Source organism: Peromyscus leucopus, chromosome 14, assembly GCF_004664715.2.
Source record: "Peromyscus leucopus breed LL Stock chromosome 14, UCI_PerLeu_2.1, whole genome shotgun sequence".
Taxonomy (NCBI): domain Eukaryota; kingdom Metazoa; phylum Chordata; class Mammalia; order Rodentia; family Cricetidae; genus Peromyscus; species Peromyscus leucopus.
In genome coordinates, this window is record NC_051075.1 from 23,977,513 (window position 1) to 23,988,714 (window position 11,202).

The window sequence follows — 11,202 nt, forward strand, 5'->3', positions numbered from 1 at the left end:
CCAGAAGACAAGATGGTTCTGTCCTTCCATCATGTAGGTTCTGGGATCAAACATAGGTCATCTATCTCAGTTGCAAGTGCCCTTATCACTGAACCGTCTCTCTCTTTTTAAATGTATTCAGTGTTCTGCCTGCACACCAGAAGAGGGCACCAGATCTGATTATAAATGGTTGTGAGCTACCACAGGTTGCTGGGAATTGAACTCAGGACCTCTGGAAGAGCAGCTGGTGTTCTTAACCACTTAGCTATCTCTCCAGCCCCACCACTGAACCATCTGGCTAGCCCTCGATTTTTCAAATCTCATGTTCTACGGCATTCTGACTAGAACTGTGAGACTGTCTCTCCCTTTAGCTGGGCTTCCCTCCAGTATTCTGAAATTCTTCTTATTAGACTGATATATTTATGGCCATTTTCTTTTCTTGAGACAGGATCTCATTATGTAGTCGGCACTAAAATCATGTGCCATCATGCCCTGCTGGTCATTTTTCTTTCTGATGAACTACCTCACTCATTTGGCATTTTATACTATCCCTTAGTTTTTGGTAATATTCTTTTTCTTGAAGTCTACTTTATTCATTTTTTATTATAAAAATTCTCAGAAATAAAACATCACACACAAAAATATATTCAATTTCAATATTGTTATTCTTGCCTTTTTTAAAAATTATTACTCCTAGCTATTTAACTTTCTACCTGAAATAAACAGTTGGTGTGGTGGTATGTGTTTTTTAGTCCTAGCACTTGGGAAAGCAGAGGCAGATGGATCTCTGTGAATTTGAGGCCAGCTTGGTCTACATAGTGAGTTCCAGGCCAGGCATACTCGCTAGTGAGACCCTGCCTCAAAAAAAATTACTCTTTAGACAAAATATTCTGGGGTTTTTAAAACTAATTGAATCACATGCATGCTTGTGTGTGTGTGTGTGTGTGTGTGTGTGTGTGTGTGTGTGTATACGGGGGCAGTTGTTTTGTGTGTGTGTGTGTGTGTGTGTGTGTACAGGGGCAGTTGTCCATGACGGTCAGAATTGAATCACATGCGTGTGTGTGTGTGTGTGTGTGTGTGTGTGTGTGTGTGTGTGTGTGTGTGTATACAGGGGCAGTTGTCCACGACGGTCAGAAGGCCCGCAGTTGGAGATACAGGAGGTTATCAGCTGCCTGAAACAGGTGCTCAGACTAAACGCAGGTCTTCTTCAAGAGCAGTTTGCACACTCCTAACTACTGAGCCATCTCTCCGGCCCCAGGTGTGTCTCTTTAAAAGACAGGGCTTTGCTATATAGCTATATATATGGGCTAGCCTGAAACTAAATGATCCAGTCTGGCCTTGACCTTGTTCTGTGTCCCAAGTACTAGGATTATAGGCGTATCTTACCATGCTCAGCCTGAACATTATTTTTTAATAATTTATGAGCATCAGTCTTATAACTGGAATATCTATTCCATTCACAGTTAATGAAATTAATTTGATTGTGTTTAGTTTGTCAGGGTTCAATAATTCTCAGAATTCTGTTTTCATTTTTTTCCCTTTTTTCTGTTCCAGTCCTAGCTGCCTGGAACTTGTATGGAGACCAGGCTAGCCTTGAACTTCCCTCAGTCCTTGCCTCTGCCATCTGAGGAGTTACGCCACCTCATCTAGCTTCAGAATTCAAATTTAATCTTTTGTCAATTTAGCTATGCCTCTTTAATCTTTTTCTGCTTATAAAAAATGAAAATTTGTAGCTAGAGTTTTCCTGCCTTGCCCACAGTCAGGACAAATCTTTGTCACCCGCCAGTCCCACAGCCGCTCAGACCCAACCAAGTAAACACAGAGACTTATATTGCATACAAACTGTATGGCCGTGGCAGGCTTCTTACTAACTGTTCTTATAGCTTAAATTAATCCATTTCCATAAATCTATACCTTGCCACGTGGCTTGTGGCTTACCGGTGTCTTCACATGCTGCTGGTCATGGCAGCGGCTGGTGGTGTCTCTCTTCCCCAGCCTTCCGCTTCCCAGAATTCTCCTCTCTCCTTGTCCTACCTACTTCCTGCCTGGCCACTGGCCAATCAGTGTTTTATTTATTGACCAATCAGAGCAATTTGACATACAGACCATCCCACAGCAAAAATTTACGGGGTTGGGGATTTAGCTCAGTGGCAGAGCGCTTGCCTAGCAAGCGCAAGGCCCTGGGTTCGGTCCTCAGCTCCGGGAAAAAAAAAAAAAGAAAGAAAGAAAATTTGCTTCTCACTGTTTTAGAGGCTGGTAATCCACAAGCCAGAGAGTAGCTGAGTGTCTGCCGGCCTGCTTCCTGGTTTATCGATGGCGTCTTCTGTGTCCTCATGTGTTAGGCCCTACATTTTATTCAGTGGTCACTTCACTTCACAGTTTATGCTACAGCAGTTCTCTGGGAATCTAGGAATCGGGAGCTCGCACAGCCCCACGTGTCCCTTGTCCTCTCTGCAATAGCTACTAGTGCCTTCTATGTACAAACGCTCTAGTCCTCAGACTTTCATTAAAAAAGGAAAACTACCTTGCAAACCCCAGTGAAGGATTTGGGGTCTGTGCGCCTGTGCCTCAGTGCTAGCTAGAGTCTTTGCTTACCATGGGTCAAGCTCTAGGCTTCTTCCCCAACACTGTAGTGAAAAAGAGCAAAAAAGAAAAACTAAAACAGGTTTCTTTGGCAAGAAGATAAACACAAAATAAAAACATGAAATGAGGCTCTACTAAGTCAACTTCATAATAAGATAATCCTAAAGTAGCAAATACTCAATGAGTGCATGCTACTGAAAATGGAACAGTGTCAAAGTTGAAAATCAACATTCTTACTTCTTCCCCCCAACATATTGTTTTGATCATTTGGGAATTTCCCATCATGCACCCTGGTCACAATCACTTCCCAGTCCTCTCGTGTCTGATGCCCAACCCTGGTGACCTCCCATCCTCCCCTAAAATAAGAAGAAAGAAAAAGAAAGTCCATTTTGTGCTGTCCATATACTCACCGGAGCGTGGTCAAACTCCCAGTGGCCAGGCCCTGAAGAAAACTGTCCTTCTCCACCGCACCCCCGCCAGAAGCCATCAATTGCGGAGAGCTACATTTCAGCATCCATCCTCGCCACAATTGTTAACAGTGCTCCTTGATGACTTCCTTTTTAGGCTGTTACTTTTTGGGGGAGGGGTTGGAGTGGAGGTAAGGATTATCACAGAAGCCTTTTATGTTCCTCTTTCTCAACTGTGCATCTGCAGCCATCCATACCTCTGCCAGGGTAGCTTCCTCCAGCATCAGCATGTGCCAAGGACCTCCATTTGGTGTCTGGGGGCAGGATTGCCTGCAGACAACACAGTCCTCTGCCAAAGCACGGGCCATGGATCAGCATGACCTCTGGGAGAAGTACAGACCAACGTGGGTTTCGAGGAGGGCCAGGCCAGCAAATGGACCATTCTTCATCTCGAGCGTCCTGTCATTGCTCAGAGCCCGGGAGGTTGTTCAGCTGGCAGCTTGTTCAGGGGCTGGGGCTGCACAAGCCCCAGGCTGCTGCACCTCGTCCCGCCGACCCTACGACCCTACGGGGTAGCGACTTCTCTCTCACCTGCCACAGCTGTGGCAGCTCTAGTTCCTCCTCTCTCCACCACACACGCACTGCTCTACTGCTCATCTTTCCCACCTCTCCATCATATATTTGTTGGTCATAGTGGCTCTGGAAACTGCGGTATCACACAATGTACATTTTTGCCCAAATAGCTTTACATGCAGGTGTTCACTGCATTGAGTCCCTGGTCTGGTTCAAGGTTGCTGGTTTCTTCTGGGGGGAGGATTTTGTTGTTTTCTCTTGGGGGGTTGTTTAAGACAGGGTTTCTCTATATAGACTCAGCTGTCCTGGAACTCACTCTGTAGCCCAGGCTGGCCTCGAACTCACAGAGCTCCACCTGCCTCTGCCTCCTGAGTGCTGGGATTACAGGCTGGTTTCTGGTTTCTGACATGCCATCAATACTGGACCCTCACTGAGATTCCTCTCAGGTGTCCTTGCTGTTGCCCAGAGTCATGGCGATCCTGTGGCTCTGGTTCTGCAGGCCCCGTCCCGTGCTCCAGAAACTCACAGATGGAGTGGATGTTGGGGTGGACTGACTCAAAGAACTGGATCTGGACCTCTCCTCCTGCTACAGCTGGCAACCACATCATAATGAAAACTCGTTCAGTCCAGCTTCAACGGTCCCCATAGTCTGTCACACTCTCAACCACGTTTAAAAGTCCAGAGTTAAAAGTCTCTTCTGAGATTCATGAAATCACTAAACTGTAATCCCCTGTAAAATCAACATACAAATGGCACAGGACATACATTACCATTCCAAAAGGGAGCATAGTAAGGAAATACTGGACCAAAGCAGGACTGAAAACCAGCTGGGCAGACTCTGCATCTTCATGTCTGTTGTCAAAGCGCCCTGCAGATCTCCAGCTCCTTTCCGCTTTGTTGATTGCAACACACTTCTCTCTCTTGAGCTGGTTCCACTCCCCGTTAACAGCTCTCCTAGGCTCTGGCATCTCCAACATCTTGGGGGGCTCCGAGGCAATAGGCTTCACCTTCACAGCTCCACACAATGGCCTCCCTAGGCCTCCATGTAGGGACACCTCTGACACACATCTGGCCTCTGTGGCTTTCTTAGTCTCAGAATCAGATTCCATAGCCCTTTTCTTCTGTCCTTGACCCTAAAGCCAGAACCCTGTGGCTGAAGAGGCCAAATTCTGCTATTTGTTGAGGTTGGAACATGGGCCCTCCATTCAAATAAATTTTCACCAACTTTTTGTTCTCGATGGTTTCCTTGACTGCCTAAGGATCGCTGTCCTGAAACTCACTCTGTAGACCAGGCTGGCCTCAGATTTAGAGATCTGCCTGCCTCTGCCACTGGAGTGCTGCATTAAAGGTGTGTGCCCCCACACGAGACCCTAAACTTTTCTCTAATTCCTTTTCACAGACTGGAAGCCTAGCCGGGTAGGGTATTGTCCTGAGGTCACCATGTCCTTAACTCCATTTCACATCAAGCTTTTCTATAATCTGTTTATCTCCTTGAATACAGGATTTAGCTGCATTCCATTTCCTGATGTTCCTTTTCTCCTTGAACTGTCCATTTTGTATTTTTTCTTGCTTAGCCTGCTCCTTTTCCTTATAGATCTTCATAAGTGAACACTAATAAGGACAGGACAGAGTCAATACTGGGCTGTTTTGAAATCTCCTCTGCCAATGCAATTAATTCAAGTCCTCAATTTAGCAGCAGGCAGACTTCAGACAAGGGCAAAACCAGCCAGAGTCTTCACTAATCACAATAGTCTCTAGGCCACAAAGTAATACTCTTCTCCTCTGAAACCTCTTAGTCAGGCGTCAGGCCCCACAGTTTTTTAAATCACTCAGCATCACTGTCTTCCATGTTCCTACTAGTATAGACCACGAAGTCCCACTTAAAACATTCAGCTGATTTTCTAATCCCAAATCCCCAAATCCACATTCCTCTAAACAAAAGCATGGTCAGGCCTATCACAGTAATACCCCCGTTCCTGGTCTTAGTTAAGGTTCTATTGCTGTATTTCATGGAGAGACACCATGAAAAGGGCAACTCTTACAAAGGAAAACATTTAACTGGGGTTGGCTTACAGTTCAGAGGTTTAGTCCATTAGTCATGGTGGGGAGCATGGTAGCACGCAGGCAGACATGGTGCTGGAAAGGCGGCTGAGAGTTCTACATCTGGACCCACAGGCAGCAGGAACAGACAGTGAGCCACTTGGCCTGGTGTGAGCTTCGGAGACTCAAAGCCCTCCCCTCCCCGAAGTGGCACATTCTTCTCCAATACCACACCCACTCCAACAAAGGCTCCGTTCCTAATTGTGCCAGGCCCTATGAGCTGATGGGGGCCATTTTCATCCAAACCACCACAATTACATTTATGGAGTCAAAAGGACAACTCACAGGAATCAGTTCTCTCCTGGAGGTTCCGGGGACCAAACTCCGGTTGTCAGGCTTGCTAGCAAACATCTTTACCTGCTGAGCCTGTATTCTGTTTTTTTAAATAATTTAAAAGATCACTTTTATTGAACCCTAATTATTTTTAGCCTTTTGATTGTTTTGAAACAGGGTCTTTTATGTAGCCTAGGCTAGCCTGGAATTCACTATGTATCTCAGGATATCCTTTATTTTCCTGCCTCTCCTCTAGTGTTGGGATCATGAGTATGTACCTCTCCTGGTTTATGGGGATTGGAATCCAAGGATTTGTGCCTGCTAGGCAAGTACTCTACCAATTGGGCTACATCCTCAGCTATTTTTAGATTTTTAAGACACTATCTTAAATATTTAAGATAGTGCCTGGCCTTAAATTTGTGGTGACCCTCTTGCTTCTGCCTATCAAGTGTTGAGAGTACAGGTACGCACCATGACACTAGATTTATATTGTATATATTTTTCAATAATCTTGTTTTCTTTTTTAACCTTTTGTTTTTGAGCTAGAGTCTCATGTATCCCAGACTGGCCTTGAACTTATGCTGTAGCTTCCAGGCCTGCCAAAGGTCTATAGTGAGACTCTGTCTTAACAAACAAAATAACTGAAGGTCTGTATGTGATAACTCAGACAAGGGATGTTCAAGTACTATAAACTCTACAGTATCCTTTTCTTAAAACTGGTAGGGGTAGCCTGGTATAGTGGAGCATGCTGGGTCTTGTTGGACCCCAAACTTTAAGGTCTCAAGTGGGCGCCCCAAGAACCCAGACTCCAGTCCAGCTGATGCAATAGCATGAGGATTTATTAAGCTTCTATATAGAAGGGCAAACTCTGCTCCTAAGAGCAAGAGCCGCATCTTACTGCAGCCCCATAAGGGCTTATAAAGGAAAACCCCACAAAACCCACAAGATTACAATTCCCACACAATTTCATTTCACAAGATCATGGTCTGATCACAGAGTGATCACAGAGGGGGTACAGTTACGTCAACAGGTACATTCTTCCTGAAACCTCAAGGGGGAATATCAAGGCAGGAGTGGAGTTTACATAAAGGTCACAGTGGTCCTTCCTGGAACACCTGCAACTATCCCAGTCACAGTTGAGCACATCTCAGAAATCTTTTTACATTGTTATATGGTTGCAGGGGAGATTGGACAATGGCTAAGTCAGGTTGCCCTTGGAACTAGATTTTTAGTTTCTCATTTCCTGGTGCTTGAAGTTTCTCTTTTCCTGAGGCTTGGGGGTGTAAGCCTGAAGGGCTAGGGTCTTTCACTGGTAATCCCAGTGTTTGGAAAGCTGAGGCAAATGACCAATTCAAGGACTACACATAGATCCTGTCTCAAAACAATAAGCCAGGTTTAGTGCTGCATGTTTATAATTCTAGCATTTATGAGGTGGGGGCAGGAGGATCAGGAATTCAAGGACATCTTCCTACATAGAGTGAGTTCAAGGCTAACCTGAGCTCCTTGAGATCCTTATTTCAAAACATCATGAAATCAATTTCAACACCATGGATAGCACATTTATGACTTTTTCTCTTCTTTTACTTCTAAATTACTTGGAGGCAAAAGGCCAGAGCCAGCCTGGCAGTGGCACACGCCTTTAATCCCAGCACTGGGAGGCAGAGCCAGGCGGATCACTGTGAGTTCAAGGCCAGCCTGGGCTACAGAGTGAGTTCCAGGAAAGTCTCCAAAGCTACACAGAAACGCTGTCTCAAAAAAAAAAAGCCAGAGCCAGACAGTGGTGGCACATGCCTTTAATCCCAGAATTCGGAAGGCAGAGGTAGGTACATCTCTCTGAGTTCGAGGCCAGTCTGTCTACAGAGTGAGTCCCAGGACAGTCAAAGCTATATTAAAAAACCCTGTCTGGAAAAGTTCCTCCCCCAAAAGGCCGGATCTCACTATTCATACATCAAAGACACCTAAAATGTTAAAATGTTAAAAAGCTATGGACATTAATACAGAAGCTACATTAACTACCTGTTTGTGTGCACATGTGATGTGTACGTGTGCATGACTGTGGAGGCCAGAGGTGAACATCCAGGGTCGTTCAACTGCTTCTCTGCCTTAGCTTTTGAGGCAGAGTTTCAGGCTGGCTTGTCTCCATCTACCCAGTGCTGGGATTACAGGTGTACCTGACTGGGTCCACAGCAAGCACCTGAGTCACCCTAGCACCCTATAGATACACTTCCAAAAGCAGATGTTCTCTATCAGCTAACTAGCTAACTAGTACTTAAACTATGAGATCAAGTGCAACCCTTACAATAGAATCAATGATCTTCAATAAACCAGCCTATCCCACCTTAGCGTCCAAGTGCTGGGTTATAGGTGTGTGCCACCACACCAGGCTTTTTATGCCTGTTATATCTATTTAACCACTGAAGGCCAGTGTTGAGGCTGGAGACTTGGCTCATCTGTTAAGAGCATTTGCTGCTCTTGCCGAGGACTTGGGCTCAGTTCCCAGCACACTGTGGCTCACAACTGTTTGTTGTTTACTCTTTTGGGGGGCCTGACACCCAAATAAATCACACATGAAGGCTTATTCTTACTTATAAATGCCTGGCCTTAGCTTGGCTTGTTTCTTGACAGCTTTCTTTAACTTTAAATTATCCCGGCTACCTTTTGCCTCTGAGCTTTTACCTTTTTCTTACTTCTGTAACCGTCCTTTGTTCCTTACTCTGTGGCTGGCCCCATGTCCTCCTCCTTTTCTTGCTCCCAGATTTCTCCTTCTACTTATCCTCTCTCCTGCCTCACTATTGGCTGTTCAGCTCTTTATTAGACCATCAGGTGTTTTAGACAGGCAAAGTAACATAGCTTCACAGTTACACAAATGTAACATAAACAAAAGTAACACACCTCAAAATAACATCCCCCAACACACAACCATCTATTTACTCCTTTGCTTTCTATTTGTTTTCCTGGACACCAGGCATGCACACGGCACACACCCATATATTCATATACATAAAATCAAAATAAAGACATCTTTAAAGGTAAAGGTCTAAAACTTTACATTTACCAAGCATTTTCCTGGTTTTTTTTTTTCCCCCCGAGACAGGGTTTCCTTGTGTAGATTTGTGCCTAGCCCAGGCTGACCTCGAACTCACAGAGATCTGCCTGACTCTGCCTTCCGAGTGCTGGGACTAAAGGCATGCACCACCACCTTTTTTATAAAGCATTTCCAGGACTGCCTAGCAGCACAATACCCAGATTTGATTCCCAGCACTGCAAAGCACTAAGTATTGCTAGTTTAAAACTCAGATGCCAGATACGATAGATATTACCTTCTATATTATGGCTCAAAAAATTTCAATCTTACCAAGTGTGATATTGCATATTTTTAATCCCAGCACCCAAGAAGCAGAAACAAGCAGATCTGAGTTTGAGGCCAACTGGGTCTACACAGTGAGTTCCAGGCTGGCCAGGGTGGTAGAGGGAAACACTGTCTCAAACGATGCAAAATTCAAACCCGTAAACCTGTGCTCTCTGAAAAGCAAGTGACGTTCCCAGGTCCTCAGTTTGTTTGTACAGGTTCTCATTTTGTAGTTCTGGCCTGGAACTTGCTATGTTACACAGGCCAGCCTCAAACTTGCCCTGATCCTCCTGTCTTAAATCTCCCGAATGCTGGGATTGGAGATTTGCACAATGACACCAGTCTTTTAGTAGCTTTTATAGACAGAGAAAAGTGAATGTTCATGTCATTTTGTATATTCTTTTTTCTCCAGGAACTGGAGTTAGACAGTTGTGAGCTGCCATATAGGTGCTGGGAATTGAACCCAGGTCCTTTGGAAGAGCAGTCAGTACTCTTAGCCACTGAGCCATCTCCCCAGCCCCCATTTTGTATATTCTAGCTACTACTAAATTTGCAAATAAAAGTAGTACTGAAGCACGTAAGCCCCCTCCCCATTTACTTATGCGTGTGTGTATGTGGAAGTCAGAGGGCACCTTTTGGGAGTTGATTCTCCTATCCTGTGAGTTTAGGAATCAAACTCAGGATGTCAGATTCAGTGGCAAAACCTTTACCCACGGAGTCATTTAGCCAGTCCTGGGGTTTCTGCTGTAGTCTGTTTTCCACAGCCTAGGCTAGCCTAAGTATACCATAACCCTCCTGCTTCAGCCAGAGTGCTGTGATTCAGCATGTGCCACATCTGGATTAAATTTTTTACAAGAGGGAAACCTCTCAATTAGTTTTTCACCTCAGCCGAGATTATTCCTTAATGAGAAGGCACTTTTCAAAGACCCCACAAGGGCCAGAGATGGGCCAGCATTAGAGCACGTGGTCTTTCAGCAGCGACATGGCAGCTAACAGCAGTTATCTGTAACTCCAGTTCCGCAGGATCGGTGGCTTTCTAACCTCTACAGGCTCAGGCCTTCACATCACACACAGACATACATGTGGGCAAAACACCCACATACATAAAACAAAAAAAATACAAACAAATCTCTTTAAAATCCCATAAACTAGCTTCTACAAAGGACCTATATGACTCTCAAGCCTATGAGGCTTTTGTCATCTGCTAAAAAGGCACATTAAATATATAATGCTGGTCACACTATTTTAATGATGGAAAATAACAGCTGAGAGTCAGTTTAGGACGATGTCACCTGTTCTATGTCTGAAAATGCTAGAATTCCTGCAATACTCTTTTTTTTTTTTTTTTTTTTGGCTTTTCAATACAGGGTTTCTTCCTGTAGTTTTGATGCTGGCCTCGAACTCACAGAGATCTGCCTGGCTCTGCCTCCCCAGTGCTGGGATTAAAGGCGTGCACCACCATGCCCAGCGTTGATACTCCTTTTTAATGTCATGTAGCCCAGGCTGGCTTGGGATTCACTCTGTAGCTGGAAATGACCTTGAAATGCTGATCCTGGTTCTAAAACCTTTTGAGTGCTAAGATTTCAGATAAGCATGCATCAAGCTTAATTCTGAAGACGAAATTTCTAAAACCTTATCTATTATCATTATGTCTCTGTGTGCATGATGCGTGTGTATGCATGCACACGTGCCACTTGTAAGTGTGGAGGTCAGAGGACAACTGCAGGGCCAGTTCTCCTACACCTGTAAGTGGGAATTGAGCGCAGGCTACCAGGCTTCAGTGGCTAGTGGCTGCATCTGTCAAGTATCTCTCTGGCCCAGAAACAGGATTTCTAAATGAAAGCTTATGAACTAAAATCCTGAAAAGTGCTGCAGATAATGTTGCCTCTTTAATCTATAATCTTAGTTTTCCAACTTTCAATGCTTTAAAATGGAAGT